General features: G+C 34.2%; 1 long non-coding RNA gene across 2 annotated transcripts; it reads left to right on the plus strand.

Annotated features, from left to right (window-relative positions):
• The first annotated feature begins 15,445 nt into the window (after positions 1 to 15,445).
• LOC130461020 (uncharacterized) lies at positions 15,446 to 19,896 on the plus strand. Of its 2 annotated transcripts, none has more exons than XR_008921310.1 (3): positions 15,446 to 15,581; positions 16,061 to 16,127; positions 19,781 to 19,896. It is a non-coding gene; the product is annotated as an uncharacterized lncRNA (long non-coding RNA). The 2 variants fall into 2 exon arrangements; XR_008921311.1 differs by having other exon boundaries at positions 19,679 to 19,809.
• The last annotated feature ends 325 nt before the right edge of the window (positions 19,897 to 20,221 follow it).

Consider the following 20,221-nt stretch of genomic DNA (forward strand, 5'->3'; position numbering starts at 1 on the left):
TTTTTCCGCATGATTTATGAACTGTCATATGAATCATAACCTTACATATTCAACCATGTTCTAACTTTAGTCAAGCATGTCCTAAATTTATTCAAGCATGTTCTAACTTTAGTCAAGCATGTACTAACTTTATTCAACAGTATTCAAATGTTATTCAAGCATGTTTTAAATTTATTCAAGCATGTACTATCTTTATTCAGCAGTATTCAAATGTTATTCAAGCATGTTCTAAAATATATTCAAGCATGTTCTAAATTTATTAAAATATGTTCTAATTTTTGCATTTTTCAAGATCCGAGTACATTTTGAACAATGAAATGAGAATGTCACCACCGCCACCGCAGACCAGTTCAGCCGCCACCACCACCACCACAGGCCATTTCAACCACCACCACCACAATCGGCGATTTCTTCCAAACTTCGGTTCGATTTTGTTCGAGTTTTGAAATGAGAAATCAATTTTAATTTTGTGAATTGAGAAATCTATTTCAATTCAAAACTCGATGCTCGTATATCGAGAAGTCGAATTATTTTCGTATCAACCTTCAAAACTAGAAGAAAAAAAAATGAGAAACAAAATTATCAACCAACCTTAAAACAACTATAAAATGCAGAAAATAAATTAATCGGAGAAAATAATAGTCGAAATAAGAAATTACTCCATCAACAACCAAATAACATGCATCAAGCAAATAACGCCACGAATCACCAGAAAACCGCAAATAAAGGTTAGCAAACGAAATGAAGAGAGGGAACATAGCAGAGAGAAAAGAGATCTTACTCAGAGTCACCAGTAACGTCGATCAGCGACCGAGAGGACGAAGCCGCCAACCTTGAGATCGACAGAAAGGACGAGAGGAGAATCACTGAATTTATTTTCGTATCAACCACACCGGCGACTTCTGGTTTGATTTCGCCGGATTTCTAGTTCGGTTTCGCCGGATTTCTGGTTCGGTTTCGCTGCCTCCTCGCTTCCGACTCCGCCGCTTCCGCCACCGCCACCGCCGCCACCGCTGCTGGATCGGAAAATCTAGGAAGGACACCGATTGAGAAATCGATTACACAATCGATTGAAAAATCGATTTTAACTAAGAAATCGATTGAACAATCGATTAAGAAATCGATTTTGAAGAATCGATTACACAATCGATTGAAAGTTCGATTTTAACTGAGAAATCGATTGAACAATCGATTAAGAAATCGATTTCGATTTCAAAAATTTAGTGAAGAAACTCGCTAACGTAGTCATCAAATTGCACGAATCTAAACAAAATTAAGAGTTGTTGATTAATTCACACAAAATTTGCGATAATTGGGGCAAAAATCATGTCGAATTGAAGAGAGAGAGAGAGAGGGAGTTGTGAGGAGTTCTTAGAGAGAGAAAATAAATGTCGTGAAAGAGGAGGAGAGGTTGGGGGTAACTGGTTAAATGATTAACTTAAACTACGAAAATGCCATTAATATTATGTTGATTTTGGGCGGTCGGATTAGATTCCATCCTACGGTTTAGAGAGTGTTCTTACCGTAAGAAAGTGTTCTCACCGTAAGAAGTGTTCTTACGGGAGCCTTTCTCTATATATATATATATATATATATATATATATATATATATATATATATATATATTATATATATATATATATATATATCCAACCGCCATATCATACAAACGGTTTATCCATAAAAACCCAGAATACTGAGTCCAAGGCACAATCTCAGCAAAATCATAAAACAAGATAGAAGTTCAAAAACACAACCATTTATTTATAATAACTGGCTTAAAAGATAGATAGGTAGGTTTATCTGATGTGGGATCAGTTCATATCTCTCTTATGATTGCTCCCCAGAAATCAGATCCACGACCATGCACGTTATACTTCCATTTAAGATCAACAAAGACTACAATTAATCTTTGATATATCATGTTAAATAGTACAACAAAGTGAACCCATAATCCCCAAAATTCATTTTCGCTTTAGAATTACTCGCTCTGCAAAATACTCCATAACTACTACTCACAATCCGTGTTCCATCAACAAACCTTAAATCTGGCTCATCAAATTCTTAATATCCTAAATACAAACAAGAAATAAAACATCGCTCATTTCCAAGCCTTATAAGCTTACAAAAAAAATCTCATAAACCAAACACAAAAAGAACTATCAACTCCAAAGGAATAAGGTTATTCCACTCAAATAACATGAGGTAGGTAGGCTTTGGTACACATCAATAACCAATCCATTCAAAATTGCAGGACACCCACGGAGGAATAAAATAGAGTGGCTATTTCAGCATTCTGGTTTTTCTTATTGAAAGGTTTAATAGATCAAACTCCATCAAAACTGTAATACCCCGAATTTTTAAAACTCGATTAATTATACTTAAGTATTTTTATTTAGTTTAAAATCATTTTAAATCCTAAATTCGAACTTTATTTTAATTAACGAAGTTTTATTTCGCTTGAATTTTTAATTTTTATAATTTAATTTCATATTTACAAGCTTAATCTTAATATTTTCGGATTCTAAATAATTTCGAAACGTTCTTATCTTTATTCGAAAACTAAACCTATTTTAAAAAAGTTTTATTTCACGATTTTTTTTTCTTCAGATTATATTAATCTCGTATTTTCGAGAATAATTACGTTTTAAATATTTCGTACGTTTTCCTTAACGACTTATTCGGAAAATAAATTCAATTACTTGCACTTTATAAAATTATTTTCGGAAATTAATTTAGCCAAATTATTATTTTAATTTTAGTTAATAGTAATTAAATTCTGAAAATTAGCTCAAAATTACGAAATTACCCTTATTAACACCTAAATGAAACAAGTCAGTTTCTCTTCTTTCTCTTCTTCTTCCTCACGCCACTTTGGCCATGGAAGTCAAAACCTTCACTTTCTACTTGTCACCACCACAAGGCAACTCAATCTACTTGTCACCACCATAATGCAACTCAAGACTTACTCATCAAACCTATTTGAATATCTGGAAATCTAAACTAGAATAGCTCATCTTAATCATCACTTTCATTGATTCAATTTCTTCCACTTGTCAATACAATCAAGCTGAGTTGTTGCATTCATGGAGCCCCATGACAACTATAAATAGCTGCTCAATCATCCCAAATGAACCACAAATCAGATTAACCACCAATTTATAATTCACCATTGAAATTCATTTAAAATAAATTCAAGATTTTAGAACACCATAACCACCACCACCGTGACTGCCGCCAGTCGCCACCACCACTGACCGCCTCCCAGGCTCCCACCACAACCCCAACAACCCGCACCATCACCCTTTGCCGCTCCTTTCTCCGCGCCCTGTCCCTGTCTCCTCTCCTCCACGCAGCCACGCCACCACCGCCACCTAGTACTGCGCCGCCCTTAAACCACCATCACCAGCACCACCCTCTGCCGGCGTATTGCTTCTGCCGCCCTGTTACACCCACACTTCAGCCACACTCTGCAGTCACCTCCACCTCGCTTCTCTCCTCTTCGTTCGCTTCTGTTTGGGCGAGGAACAATAATGTTCCGTGAATCAAGTTCCACTTTGGAACTTAAGTCAACTTCCTTTTATTAGGTAAGATTTACTATTTTGGGGATTGTGCAAGATTATTTAATTTGTTATTTGACCATATTACTACGTAAATGTTTATAATTATTTTTACAATTGAATAATTTGGTTTTATCATTATAATTCTAAGTTCATGAAACTAAGTTTTGGAAATAGGGGTACCCGTACTACTTTCTATCTATTACTTTTAATAATATTATGTTTTATTATTTTAAAGATACTACTTTCTATCTATTTCTTAAAAATATGATTATTATTTTACTTTAAAAAGATGAGATACTAACTTGACTATATATATATATATATATATATATATATATATATATATATATATATATATATATATATATATATATATATATATATATATATATATATATATATATATATATATATATATATATATCAAAAGAGAAATCGATCCTCGGAGCTCAGGAAGAACAATAATCAAGACTAAAGGAAAGGTCTAATCAATCGCGGAACTGAGGTAACGGCTATTGCTAGTACCCGCAATTCCCTTATAAATGCGTTTATGGAAATACAATGTTATGATTTATTTATGAATTGAATGCTTTGACATGTTTTATGAATTGCGGGAAATGAAATGTGATTTGATTGAATTATTTATTATAATATGATTGATTGAAATTCTTATAAAACGATCTTTATAAGAAACCATGAATGAAATGATGTCTCTATGATGCCAGGAAAGAAATGATATTTTATGGATCACAGGATCTAAATGATGTTTTATCATGATCTCATGATCTAAAGAATTATGTTACTTCTACTGAAGTAAAAAGGCTAAAATGTAAAATTAAACGAAACATGATAAATGAAAGTGAAATTCCTAGTCCGTTTGGCAGTATATGTTCACAGGTTACGATTCTCGGTCATGCATGTACCCATGGGGCATCCGCCCATTGAGCCAAGGCTCTCATGTTTTTCGGTCCAAGGCCCCATGTTTTATGGACAGCGGTCCATCGTGGAAGACGTTCCACCATGTCATACTTGCCACGACTAGCATGTGCACCCTAAAGTTACGAATGAATTAAATAAAGGACTTTATAAAATGTTTTACATTATTCTATTCTCCCTGTGTTATTAAATAAAATGAATTGAAATGAATTTACGCTGCTAGAATAGTTCGTTACTGAGTCTTCGGCTCACCGTTTTTTTGGTTTTCTGTTTTAGGTACTGCGGGGAACGACGGAAACGAGTAGTGGCGAGGAATTTCACTTTAATATTATTCACCTAGTTTATGTTTAAAAGTTTTAATAGTTTAATTATAGACTTTTAGTAAGTTATGTACCTTTATTTTGGTAATATAAAAGATTATTATATTAATTTTTGGGATTTAATAGCTTATGATTGATGGTTGCCTTGTAATTCCCAAGAGGGAGTTACGGCAGGTAATGTCCCGACCAAATTAGGTTAATTCCGCTGCTAATTATGCTTTAATAATTGAATTAGAGGTCGGGGTGTTACAGTTTGGTATCAAGAGCAAAGGTTCTAGACCATAAGTGCTAAACCTTATGGGTTTTCGCACGAATTGAATTCATTAGGCTTTAAGTAAAGAGTTTTAAGGAATGAATTAAAAAGAATGCTCTTAAATCTTGCTAAGTTAAAATGGATATGAGTGTGAGTGTAGGAACGGGATCAAAGGGATTATTTTATTATTATTTTGCTTCAATCTGATAAGATATGTTACGCAGAATGTCGACTATCGATGCTATCAATGATGTCACCAACGGGGCTCACAATGAGCACCATGTTCATGATGATAACAATGTTATCCACGAGGAGAATGTCCATGTTGATGGACATGAGGAGAGAATGGAACGGTTGGAAAATGTAAGTGCAATGTTGGCCGAGTTAGTCCATGATTCTCGGAAAAAGAAAGATGTAAGTGGGAACGAGAGCGCAACGATGTTCAAGAACTTTTCATCGCTCAACCCACCATCCTACGATGGCAAGCCCGATCCAGTTGAGTTCGAGGATTGGATAAGTCGCATTGATCAGTTGTTTGAAACCCTGCAATGCCCGGAGAAATGGAAGGTTGACTTTGCGGTGTTTTATTTAACGGGCCAAGCAGGATTATGGTGGAAAGTCAACAAGGAACGAAAGAACGTGTCAGGATTTGGTTGGGACCAACTCCAGAAGTTAATGAGAGATAAGTTTTATCCACCATCCTTAAGGAAACAAAAGGAAGATGAATTTCTCCACCTGCAACAAGGAACAATGAGCGTGCTGGAATACGCAAATAAGTTCATGGAGTTGTCAAGGTTTGCACCAGACTTGGTGTCGACAGAACAGTCCAGGATGAACCGTTTCGAGCGAGGTCTGCACCTTAAGTACCAGGATAGGTTGTCCACTCAAAGGTTTACTTCATATCAGGATTTGGTCGATATCACAGTTAATGTAGAGCGAGTGGTATTACTTCGAGAAGCGAAGAATGTTGGGTATAAAAGGAGAAATGATAACCAAAGCCAAGGAGGAGAAAAGAAGCCTAACCAAAGTTATCAGGGAAATCAAAGGAGGAACGATAGTAATCAAGGAAATAATAGGGGACAAGGATTTCAGGGAAGGAACAATCGATCGCAAGGATGTGCCAAATGTGGAAAAAGGAGTCATGTTGAGAGTGAATGTCGTGTGGGCACAAATGCTTGTTACCGATGTGGAAGTCATGATCATTACGTCAGAGATTGCCCAAATCAAGTGATGTCAACCATGAGAGGACCAGTTCCAAATAACAACGATCGTGGTCGTAACAACAACCATGCCTCAGGTTCAAACTGCAACCCACCTCGACCACCGCCAACTGGAAGAGTTTTTGTGATGAGACAAGATGAAGCAGATGAGGATGATAATGTTATCACCGGTACCTTTTCTATCCATTCTTTACCTGCCCATGTTCTTTTTGATTCTGGAGCTTCACATTCCTTTATTTCACCATTGTTTGCTAAATGTTTAAGTTTGAAACCTTGTTGTGACTTTCATGCTATGAGTGTTTCCCTTCCTAGTGGAGAAAGAGTGAAATGTAGAACCATGTATAGAGATTGTCCCATTGTAATAGAAAAAGTAGAGTTTCTAGCAGACTTAGTAGCCTTTGACCTATCTGAATTTGATGTAATCTTGGGAATGAATTGGCTGACTAAGTATGAAGCTAACCTTAATTGTTCGAGGCAAAATGTGACCCTTAGAACACCAAATGGAGATAGAGTTTCATTCCATAAGTTAGTAAGAAAACCAACGATTCAAATTGTCCATGCTTTGAGAGCACGTAAAATGATTGAGAGTGGTTTATCTGGTTACCTATGTAGTATTGTTGACCTAAATACCCCTGCATCTTCCACTACTGACATACCTGTTGTTTGTGAATACCCACATTTTTTTCCAGAAGAAATACTTAGTATTCCCCCACCAAGAGAATTAGATTTAAGCATTGAATTAATCCCAGGATCCACCCCTATTTCTAAGGCACCATATAGAATGGCACCAGCTGAGTTACAAGAATTAAAGAAACAATTAGATGAGTTACTTGAAAAAGGATATATCCGACCTAGTGTTTCACCTTGGGGAGCCCCTGTATTGTTTGTGAAGAAAAAGGACGGAACTTTGAGGTTATGCATAGACTATAGAGGGTTAAACAAGATTACTATTAAGAATAAGTATCCTTTACCCCGTATTGATGATTTGTTTGACCAACTTAGAGGTGCAAAAGTGTTTTCAAAGATTGACTTGAGGTCTGGATACCATCAACTTCGAATTAAACCCGAGGATATTCCAAAGACAGCCTTTAGAACCAGATATGGTCACTATGAGTTTGTTGTGATGCCTTTTGGATTAACCAATGCGCCAGCTGTATTTATGGATTTGATGAACCGTATTTTTAAACCATACCTTGATAAGTTTGTAGTTGTTTTCATTGATGATATTTTGGTATATTCTAAGAGTAATGAGGAACACGAGGAGCATCTAAGAAAAGTGTTAGATATGTTGATTGAAAACCAGTTATATGCTAAGTTGTCGAAATGTGAATTCTGGCTTAAGGAAATATCATTTTTAGGTCATATTATCTTTGAGAAAGGTGTATCTGTTGATCCTGAGAAAATAAAAGCAATTGTGGAATGGCCTAGACCAACCAATGTACCTAAAGTACGAAGTTTTATGGGTTTAGCGGGATATTATCGAAGATTCGTTCAAGACTTTTCTAAGGTTGCCTTACCCATAACCCGATTAGTTAGGAAGAATACCAAATTTGTGTGGAACGATGATTGTGAATGTGCATTTCAAGAACTTAAGAAACGTCTCACCACTGCCCCTATTCTTACCCTTCCATCTGGGACTGAGGGATTTGTGATTTATAGTGATGCTTCTAAGAATGGGTTAGGATGTGTCTTAATGCAAAATGGAAAAGTTATAGCTTATGCTTCACGACAACTCAAAGTTCATGAACAAAACTACCCTACCCATGACCTCGAACTTGCAGCTGTTGTTTTCGCTCTAAAAATTTGGAGACATTATTTGTACGGAGCGTCGTGTCAAATTTTCACTGACCATAAGAGTCTTAAGTATATTTTCACCCAGAAAGAACTCAACATGAGACAACGTAGGTGGTTAGAACTTCTTAAAGATTATGACCTTGATATTCAATACCATCCCGGAAAGGCTAACGTTGTTGCCGATGCATTAAGTCGGAAATCTCACCTAAGCTCAATCCTAACTTTTTCTCGAGCCAACCAAGATGGTATGCAAAAGATGGAAATTGAGTTTATCAAGGAAGGAAGTGCTTGTTTAAATGTGATGGTAATAAAGCCAACTTTGATTGATGAGATTAAGGAAGCGCAATGTAAAGACTCACAATTAGAGAGAATAAGGAGTGGGGTGGGAAATGGAAAGTCACTCGGTTTTGTCATTCAAGAAGATGGTACGTTAAGGTTTCAGGGAAGATTATGTGTGCCTAATGATGAGAAGTTGAAAAAGAGACTTTTAGAAGTAGCTCATAGTTCACCATATTCGATTCACCCAGGAGGAAATAAGATGTATAAAGATTTGAAGCAAGTGTATTGGTGGAGCAATATGAAGCAAGAAGTAGCAGATTATGTGGCTAAATGTTTGACATGTCAGAGAATCAAGATCGAACATCAGAGACCAGCAGGTTTGTTACAACCTCTGGATGTGCCAGAATGGAAATGGGATTCCGTGTCGATGGATTTTATCTTGGGCTTACCGAGGTCAACCAAGGGAATGAATTCTATTTGGGTTATTGTTGATCGATTGACAAAATCAGCACATTTCTTAGCAGTAAAGAACAATTCGAGTTTAGATCAACTGGCTGAACTATATGTGAATACTATTGTGCGATTGCATGGGGTGCCTAGTTCGATTATTTCTGATCGTGATACGAGATATCAATCCACCTATTGGAAAGAATTGCAGAAAGCTCTTGGAACAAAGCTCAACTTCAGTACTGCATTTCACCCAACGACTGATGGGCAAACAGAACGCACTAACCAAATTGTTGAGGATATGTTGAGAGCATGTGTTTTAGATTTTCAAGGAACTTGGGAAAAGTTCCTACCTATGGTTGAATTTTCGTACAACAACAGTTATCAGGCCACTATTGGTATGGCACCTTACGAAGCACTTTATGGAAGGAAATGTCGAACACCATTATGTTGGAGTGATATCGATGAGGCACGTGTTATAGGACCAGAATTGATTCAAGAAACTACTGATAAGATTCGTTTAATCCAATCAAGAATGATGGCAGCGCAAAGTAGGCAAAAGAGTTATGCAGATCAACGAAGAAGACCACTAGAGTTTGAGGTTGGAGATCACGTGTTCTTGAAAATTTCGCAAACGAAAGGAATAATGAGATTTGGTCAAACAGGAAAATTGAGCCCAAGATACATCGGGCCATATGAGATATTAGAAAGAGTAGGAGCAGTAGCATATCGGCTAGCTTTACCAACCGACTTGGAAAAGGTGCATAATGTGTTCCACGTGTCGATGTTAAGAAAATATGTTCCTGATCCTAGCCATGTGATTACGCACGAACCCTTGTTATTGCGTAACGATCTTACATATGAGGAAAAACCAATTGAAATTCTTGAACGAAGAGAAAAGCGACTTAGAAGCAAAGTAATTCCAATGGTTAAAGTCTTGTGGGCCAATCACTTGACATCTGAAGCTACATGGGAAGTCGAAGCACAAATGAGATCGAAATATCCCCAGTTATTCGGTTAGAAACAATAAGATGTATGAATTTTAAATACGTTATTCCGATTATGCTATAATGTTATTTCCGCCATGTTTGTATAACGAATAGAACGATTAAGTATGACATGTATGATTTCTAAGAATGGCAAGTTCAACTGAGCTCCAGTTTCGAGGACGAAACTTTTTCTAAGGGGGTAAGAGTGTAATACCCCGAATTTTTAAAACTCGATTAATTATGCTTAAGTATTTTTATTTAGTTTAAAATCATTTTAAATCCTAAATTCGAACTTTATTTTAATTAACGAAGTTTTATTTCGCTTGAATTTTTAATTTTTTTAATTTAATTTCATATTTACAAGCTTAATCTTAATATTTTCGGATTCTAAATAATTTCGAAACGTTCTTATCTTTATTCGAAAACTAAACCTATTTTACAAAAGTTTTATTTCACGATTTTTTTTTTCAGATTATATTAATCTCGTATTTTCGAGAATAATTACGTTTTAAATATTTCGTACGTTTTCGTTAACGACTTATTCGGAAAATAAATTCAATTACTTGCACTTTATAAAATTATTTCCGGAAATTAATTTAGCCAAATCATTATTTTAATTTTAGTTAATAGTAATTAAATTCTGAAAATTAGCTCAAAATTACGAAATTACCCTTATTAACACCTAAATGAAACAAGTCAGTTTCTCTTCTTTCTCTTCTTCTTCCTCACGCCACTTTGGCCATGGAAGTCAAAACCTTCACTTTCTACTTGTCACCACCACAAGGCAACTCAATCTACTTGTCACCACCATAATGCAACTCAAGACTTACTCATCAAACCTATTTGAATATCTGGAAATCTAAACTAGAATAGCTCATCTTAATCATCACTTTCATTGATTCAATTTCTTCCACTTGTCAATACAATCAAGCTGAGTTGTTGCATTCATGGAGCCCCATGACAACTATAAATAGCTGCTCAATCATCCCAAATAAACCACAAATCAGATTAACCACCAATTTATAATTCACCATTGAAATTCATTTAAAATAAATTCAAGATTTTAGAACACCGTAACCACCACCACCGTGACTGCCGCCAGTCGCCACCACCACTGACCGCCTCCCAGGCTCCCACCACAACCCCAACAACCCGCACCATCACCCTTTGCCGCTCCTTTCTCCGCGCCCAGTCCCTGTCTCCTCTCCTCCACGCAGCCACGCCACCACCGCCACCTAGTACTGCGCCGCCCTTAAACCACCATCACCAGCACCACCCTCTGCCGGCGTATTGCTTCTGCCGCCCTGCTCCACCCACACTTCAGCCACACTCTACAGTCACCTCCACCTCGCTCCTCTCCTCTTCGTTCGCTTCTGTTTGGGCGAGGAACAATAATGTTCCGTGAATCAAGTTCCACTTTGGAACTTAAGTGAACTTCCTTTTATTAGGTAAGATTTACTATTTTGGGGATTGTGCAAGATTATTTAATTTGTTATTTGACCATACTACTACGTAAATGTTTATAATTATTTTTACAATTGAATAATTTGGTTTTATCATTATAATTCTAAGTTCATGAAACTAAGTTTTGGAAAAAGGGGTACCCGTACTACTTTCTATCTATTACTTTTAATAATATTATGTTTTATTATTTTAAAGATACTACTTTCTATCTATTTCTTAAAAATATGATTATTATTTTATTTTAAAAAGATGAGATACTAACTTGACTATATATATATATATATATATATATATATATATATATATATATATATATATATATATCAAAAGAGAAATCGATCCTCGGAGCTCAGGAAGAACAATAATCAAGACTAAAGGAAAGGTCTAATCAATCGCGGAACTGAGGTAACGGCTATTGCTAGTACCCGCAATTCCCTTATAAATGCGTTTATGGAAATACAATGTTATGATTTATTTATGAATTGAATGCTTTGACATGTTTTATGAATTGCGGGAAATGAAATGTGATTTGATTGAATTATTTATTATAATATGATTGATTGAAATTCTTATAAAACGATCTTTATAAGAAACCATGAATGAAATGATATCTCTATGATGCCAGGAAAGAAATGATATTTTATGGATCCCAGGATCTAAATGATGTTTTATCATGATCTCATGATCTAAAGGAATTATGTTACTTCTACTGAAGTAAAAAGGCTAAAATGTAAAATTAAACGAAACATGATAAATGAAAGTGAAATTCCTAGTCCGTTTGGCAGTATATGTTCACAGGTTACGATTCTCGGTCATGCATGTACCCATGGGGCATCCGCCCATTGAGCCAAGGCTCTCATGTTTTTCGGGCCAAGGCCCCATGTTTTATGGACAGCGGTCCATCGTGGAAGACGTTCCACCATGTCATACTTGCCACGACTAGCATGTGCACCCTAAAGTTACGAATGAATTAAATAAAGGACTTTATAAAATGTTTTACATTATTCTATTCTCCCTGTGTTATTAAATAAAATGAATTGAAATGAATTTACGCTGCTAGAATAGTTCGTTACTGAGTCTTCGGCTCACCGTTTTTTTGGTTTTCTGTTTTAGGTACTGCGGGGAACGACGGAAACGAGTAGTGGCGAGGAATTTCACTTTAATATTATTCACCTAGTTTATGTTTAAAAGTTTTAATAGTTTAATTATAGACTTTTAGTAAGTTATGTACCTTTATTTTGGTAATATAAAAGATTATTATATTAATTTTTGGGATTTAATAGCTTATGATTGATGGTTGCCTTGTAATTCCCAAGAGGGAGTTACGGCAGGTAATGTCCCGACCAAATTAGGTTAATTCCGCTGCTAATTATGCTTTAATAATTGAATTAGAGGTCGGGGTGTTACAAAAACTAATAATCAACACCTAACAACATACAGTCACTTTTGAAAATAGAACTATATGAACAAGAGTTTTCACAAAGACACAAACTCCATCAAAAATAAGCCACACCATATTCTAAAAATCCCAATGTTATTAAGACTCAACAACAAATCATACCACCAAATCATACCACCACCAAATTTCAAGAAACATGCAAAGAATTGACGAACCTATAATAGTAACGAATCTCACCAAATTAAAACAAAGGTAAATTAAACTCAACCTCACCAGTGCCTCGCCTAGTGCCTATTCCAGCGCCTCGCCCAACGCCTCTTTTAGTGCCTCCCTCTCCAACACATACAGGGATACAACAAGCAAACCAAAAGTGCAAAAAAAAAAAAGTTAAACAACAAATCAGCAAACGAACCCCAAATAAAATTAGTTAAGCAACAATTAATCCTTAAACTAAACCCTAAATACCCTATCTATTCCACAAATCAATATTTTGCATGAAGTAAATTCAGATTAAAAACCCAAAAACATCAATTGATAAAAACCTAAAATGCTAAATCAAGTTCATATAATACACGAAACACAAGACCATAGAGAATTACAGACGAAGGGATGAGGAATATACCCCTGCATTGCAGACCAAGTCCAATCGACGGCGATGGCCATTTTTTGAACAAATCTTCTTATGAGTTAGAGAAAAGGTGAGAGAGAAAGGCTAGAGAGGAAAGGCTAAAGAACTTCCTTATGTTTCTTTTTCTGAGTGTTTTCGCCATTTTTTGCTCAAGTCTTCAAAGTAGTAGGATTTGAGGTGGATCATCGCCATTTTTGAGGAGACAAAGGAATGAGAACGGTGAAATGAAAAGAGAGAAAGGAGGAGAAATGAAAGGAAATAGGTTTAAGGATAGAAAGGAGAGCGGCGGTATGAAACAAAATGAAATACTTCCTCCGTATTTTTAAAAGAGATACATTTTGACTGACATACAGTTTTAGGAGAGTGAGTTGAATTTATTAAAATAATATGAAAGTGGGGTAATGGGTAAATTATTTATTATAGTTAAAAGATGATGTGAGTAAGTGTGGGGACCACAAGAAATAGAGAAATATTAATATATTGGAAGTGGGGACCAAAATATGTCAAAAAAGGAAAGTGTATCTCTTTTTAAAATACGGAGGGAGTAGGTTATCAACAATTGCTGGGATTTGAGAACGAAATGGGCCACTTTCTGAACTTTATTAAAACGAAAATGAGAGAATATTAATATATATATAGTTAATGTCGTGGTAGAAAACAAAATGAATAAAAAAATTTCATCTAAAATTCCGATAACAATATTAATACAAAAATCAGAATTTTTAAATTGACAAGTTATGTTTGATTGCAGCAGATAGATTTTTGTTTTAGCGGAAGAGAAAAATAAAAAGCATCAAAAAAAAAGAAATTATTTTCAATTAAAACTTTCGTTTAAGCATAAAAGAAAAACAAAAAGGAAACAAAATAAAATTTTTATTTTATTTTAAATTAAAACATTTGTTTTAGCAGAAAAGAAAAACAAAAGGCATCAAAAAAATTAATTCGTTTTAAATTTCAACATCCGTTTTAGCAGAAAGAAAAACAAAAGGCATCAAAATAAAATATTTAATGTATTTTAAATTAAAACTTCATTTTAGCAGAAAAGAAAAACAAAAGGCATCAACATAAAAAAATTTATTTTATATTTTAAATTAAAACTTTCGTTTTACTGGAAAAGAAAACTCAATTTTAAACTATATAAACTTAAAATAATCTTTTTTACAAAAAAATTATTTATTATCTAAACTCGATTATCTCAATTTCCTACCGTGAGAAAGCTAGGTATCGTTTCTAACCTTGAAATTTGAGTGTTGTCAACAAATTAAATACAATATTACGTGCATGATTGTCTGACTTTGCTTATTTTGTAGGTACAGTACTGTCGAGTCGCTGCATATGCATGCCGTGTTGATCATGTTGATAACGTCATATATGAAACATGCAATCGTTGCCTCAAAAAGGTTATCATTTTTCAAGGACTTCAAAAGTGTCAATCTTGCAATCTCATCAATGTTGTAACTATTCCAAGGTAACTATCTAAATATTTTTTTATACTTAGACTCACATTATATATTGGAAAAGATCTAAATTATTTTTTTTATTTCGTTTTATAGGTTACTGCTTCGACTTACCATATTTGATAAAAGTGGTAATTTGAGAGTAACAATATTACATAACCTTGCACAACACCTTTTAGGTTGCTTAGCTACTGAAATAAAGTCACTACTTCAACAGGTTTTAATCTAATACTCTGACTACATAAACTTCTGAATTAATTAGCTCATGTTGTTTTCACATCTTAATATATTTTTCAACATTCATGCATCCTAATTGACGCAATCGGGTCATGGAAAAAGTATTCTCATGGTTCGGAAACAAAGCTTTTTCACTGGTGCTACCTCCACCAACTGGAGATTTTGATCCTAGACATTCTTATATTTTTGGTTATGTATTGCACATCGATTGGGCGGAGGAGTGCATGTGGTTAAACAAGTAACTACTACAAAAGCCTTGGTTTTTGGACACTAGGAACTCGATGCTTGGGTATAGGCGTTGGGCCCGATTTTTCTCAACGCTTACAGAGTCGATGAGTGTCTAGGAAATTTAAAGCGTCGCAGAAACATGTGCCTTGCGCGTGTATACACCGTTTTACTTGGAAAATAATACGGTGGAAAGTAAATCTTCAGGAACCGCTTCCATCATACACCACAACTCTCAAACCCTAAACTATTTGATCATCTTCCACATTCATTTCACTAATTCCTCCAGGTTTCTTCTTCTCAACATCCTTCGTGCGTTAGAGCGGCGATAAACCCCATGATTTCTCTTCCTTGTGTTGGAATTCCCGAGGTACCAATAAACTAGTGCATGTCATGTTCTCCATTGAATCGTTAATTTCTTGCAATATTCGTTGATATTTATGTTTGGTTGTTATTTGATTATGTAATTTTGTTAAATTTCTTGCTCGAATAGTGAATTTTAGTTTATTTATTTCCTCTAAATTTTAGAATTTCTAGGGATTCCATTTAATTATTCATTTCGAATCGATTTTATTTCCGGATCTTGCTATTCCAATTCTTGATTCCGATTTCGTTTTCAACTGTTTCATTTTCTTGATCTTCTTCTCATTTCTTCAGTTCTTCAATTAGTTGTTTGATATGAGTAATTTTATTTGTGTTAGTTGGGCATTTTCTAGGTTTTCTTTCCCTTTTCTTCACGAAGAATGGAAGTTTAGACTTCTGGTTTTTCAATTTGTGTTCCATTTTATTCAATTGTTATTACTAGTTTCTTTCAGATTTATATCTTCCATCTTTTGGGGTTATTTCCAGGGATTTCATGTCTGAGTTTACTCGGTTAAAAGAGAAAAGTTGGACTTGCTAAGCTGCTGGTGATGAGGTTTTCTCCTTACCCCTTATCTATCTATATACTCTACTAAAACACAAGACGCTTAATCTGGAGCTGACAAGTGTCCCTGTGCGAAAAAATATATTTAGTTTTAGAAAAACGAAATTGCTAATATATTTACATTATTAGATACGTTAGAATATAGTTAGGAATTTAATATAGAATATTCATATGATATTTAAATATAATCAACAATAGAATATTAAGATCTTATAGTTCCAAATATAGAATAAGCTTAAATTACCAATATATTTTTATTCTAAAACATTCCTATATTATGTTAAATATTCTATCTCTTATTCACCAAATATAAAAATATTTTATCTCTGCTATTTTTCCTAAAACTAAAAGGTTGACTACTTTATATGTTACTCGATTAAATTATAAAAAAAAAATTATTACGAAATAACAAACATACTCTATTTATTATGACATGTGACTGTATCAATTATATTGAAACAAATGAAGTATGTTTATTTATTTACAAGGACTAACATATTATCTAACACAACTTACATTTTTCTTAAATCAATATATACTTTTAATTGAATTAGACATACTTCGTATTCCTACTTCTGCTCCCGAATGATATTTACGTTAACTATTTGCACCATAATTAAATGTTATATATTATGTAATATTCTATCTCTTATTTACCAAAATTTCAAAATGAATTTCAAAATGTTAAAGAAAATTTCAAAATCAATATTTATAATTTTAATAATCTATTAATATATTCATGTTCACTTATACTTAGTAAAGTAGATTGATTTAATTTAATTGGGAGTATATGGACTGGTATTAAAATTATATAAATCGTGCATCGATGTGGAGCTGACAAGTGCCACTCTCTAATTGTATTTCTTTGTTGTTGGACATTCAAAAAAGAAGGAAATAAGAGTGTTAAATAGAATTTTAGAGTCCATATTCATGTTTGTAGTTTATTAATCTATTAATGTAAACATTCCCGCATTAGTAAATAGATTGATTTTCCGTCAAAATAATAGTAGATTGATTTTAAATAAGTGCATAACTTGATATTAGATTTTTGTAAACCGTGAATCGCACAAGTGATATACTATTTTTGCAATAATAAACTGTTATATATATATATATATATATATATATATATATATATATATATATATGTATATGTATATATATATATATGTAACTTAGTTATCTGACGCGGGGATGGAGGAATGTTTTGACCCTCAACATCGACCCCAACATGGTTAACCCCCATCATCAACCTCCAAATGGACATGGATGGGGTCAATCATGTGGGTTACGGGGATTAAAAAAAGTATTTTGTGTTGGTGGTGGGGTTATCCGCCATGTGTATTGGCGCAATGATAATTTTGGATTCGACCTAACACCCTACTTATCCTTGTTATCAATATTTTTTGTAATACTAACTACATATATAATTTTGTTTATTTACTCAATCACCCTAACCAGACAACCGAGTTACCAGAAACTTTAGAACAAAGTTTGAAAATTCAAAACTCTCATACCAAAAGAAAAAAAATTATCGGGCCTAAAGTTGAGCTTGAGGTGGGTATGGATTGTCGAGTGGGTGATGGAGCGGGGAAGAGTTTTTTTGTGTACCTGAAACAAGCTAGGATATATTAATTTTAGCTTATAAACCTGATAACATTTAAAACAGTTCAAACTTCCAACAATTACTCTTAAAACAGTGTAAAATATTCGATCTTGATAGAAAAGAGAATTAGTAACTAAATTGAGATGCAACTCATTCCAAAGATGGAGAGGTATGTTGTGAACCAAATCATTCATTCATGAACTCCTGATTGACAGTTCATATATTGAATATCATCAATTTAACATCAATTGCACACAAAAGAAGCATTCAGCGCAATTAAAAAACCTAATTCATATGAAAATTTTGAATAGGATACATCAAAACCGATTCGCTCAGCTTAAAATTCACCCAAATAGAAAACTAAATCCCTAATTACAACTCCCTCAAGTACGGTCATGACACAACCACTATCCTAAGTTACTAGTCTTAGAAAATCCTTAACAATATGCAAATATTGAACCTCCGTTAGATCATATCACTGTAAAATTACCTACAAATAATATCAAGCCAGTGTGAACATCCCAATTTGATGAACCCTAGTAGTACTAGAAGACCCACTTTCGAAATGCCAACTTCGTCTGGATTGAGGGTCGGAGGCAGTAATGAAAAGGAAATAAAGCATAATTAACACAATTAAAAACTACGTCTTACCTCTAAAACGGTTCAAACTCCACGAAGGACATCCATTTTCGCACTTATCTTCACAATTGGCTAATTGAAAAGCAAATTCGAATCGCCGACTCAATACTCAGAATTGAAACTATAAATTATGACCAGATCTATTCGAATAGAGTAAGAAATTGAGGTTTTTGATAGAAATTTGCACTGTTTTGTGGTGAGAATTAAGGTAGCAAGAATTTTGCTGCCATGTTTGGTGGAGAGGAGAGGAGATGAAAGGGAAGAGGGTTTTTATTTTGTTAGTTCAGGTTTTTTTTTCTATTTAATTCGTTTTTTGGGTAATTTCAAGCTTTTTGTATTAAAAAAAAATATACTTCGTATATCACAAATACGACGAGTTACTGGTCGTATTTAGAACTCTGGTCGTCGTTGATTTTAGAGCAGTCCCGGGAAAAAATTCCCGCTTTACTTTTCGCCAAATTTTCATATATTTTACGACGAGAATATTTATAAATACATCGAGATTGGAGGCTGGTCGCAACTAATGAAACTATTCGCGACCACTTCCAATACTCGTCGTTGAAATTGATTTTTTACGACGAGAAACGCTTATGGTCGTAATGTTTGGTCCCGAATGAGAGTTTTTTACGATTAGCCCATATTTTTATTGCAAATATTTAATTTCCTTCTTAAAAAATAAGGTAACACTTCATAGTGTTACCATAAAATGTTACCTATTTTAAAAGTGTTACCATAAAGTGTTACCTATTTTAAAAGTGTTACCTTAAAATGTTACCTATGTTAAAAGTGTTACCTTGAGTGTTACATTTTTAAAAAAAATGTTACCAAAGTGTTACTTAAAAATCTAGTAATTTTGCATTTCAAAAAGTGTTACCAACGCGTGTTACATAAGCTCAGTTATGTACTAGTGATGATTAATAAATCAAGTTCTTTGTTTTGGATACTTTATGTTACCTAAACATGAAATATGTGGATCAAACTTGATACGTCTTCCTTACCTACAACGAACAGATTGTAGCTTATGTGACTTGATTTTTATTGTAAAAACACCCCATCGGGGAAAAGAACTACTCGTGACTCCGTCTCTGAAATACTTTTTATGTTAAATGCATAGTTTTGACACTTAAAACAGTTGTAAAATGACCCTAAAGTATGAACTTTGAACACAAGCAAAATATATACTTAAACATTGGAATATTGGGAGTTAGATTTTGTGTATTACTACTTGTTAGATACATGAAGTGATGCATCTACGTAGCCTTGTCATCCTAGGAATAATGCCATTTTTTAATCACAGAAATGAAACCCATTATCATTATAGCTATTTCAATGAAGCTGAAAAGTATGATTCAGGAGATGATGTTTTATCCATTGACGAATTGGACTTCCACTTTTATAGAACTGAGGAGGATCCTTCAATTTGCAGTAAGATTATCCAACTCTTAATAAGAGGAGGTAGAGTGAAAGACTCTCCAAGCGTGAAATCTCATTGTATTCAAGGAGTCAAGGATTTGCTGGGAATTTCGGATTATGGAAGATAGTGATCTTTATCTATTACTGCTACTAAGCTATCTTAAGGTCCTTAACTGCCCTCTATAACAGAAAAAAAAGGGATGGTCTTCTTAAAATGTATGTGTGTTTTCTGTTGATCATGTAATCTACCAATTCATATTTTTATCCGATACTTAGGCTTGGTTATTGGGTAAAGCAGCGGATTGTAGTCACACCATTATTTTGAAATCATGGGTAGTTTTCTTGGTTAGCAGTGCAAAGGTTCAAAAGGTTTGAGGTCATAGTCTAATGTACAGTGTACTCTACTTGTTGATAAAAGACTATGAGT

The sequence above is a fragment of the Spinacia oleracea genome, chromosome 5 (genome assembly GCF_020520425.1).
Source record: "Spinacia oleracea cultivar Varoflay chromosome 5, BTI_SOV_V1, whole genome shotgun sequence".
NCBI lineage: Eukaryota > Viridiplantae > Streptophyta > Magnoliopsida > Caryophyllales > Amaranthaceae > Spinacia > Spinacia oleracea.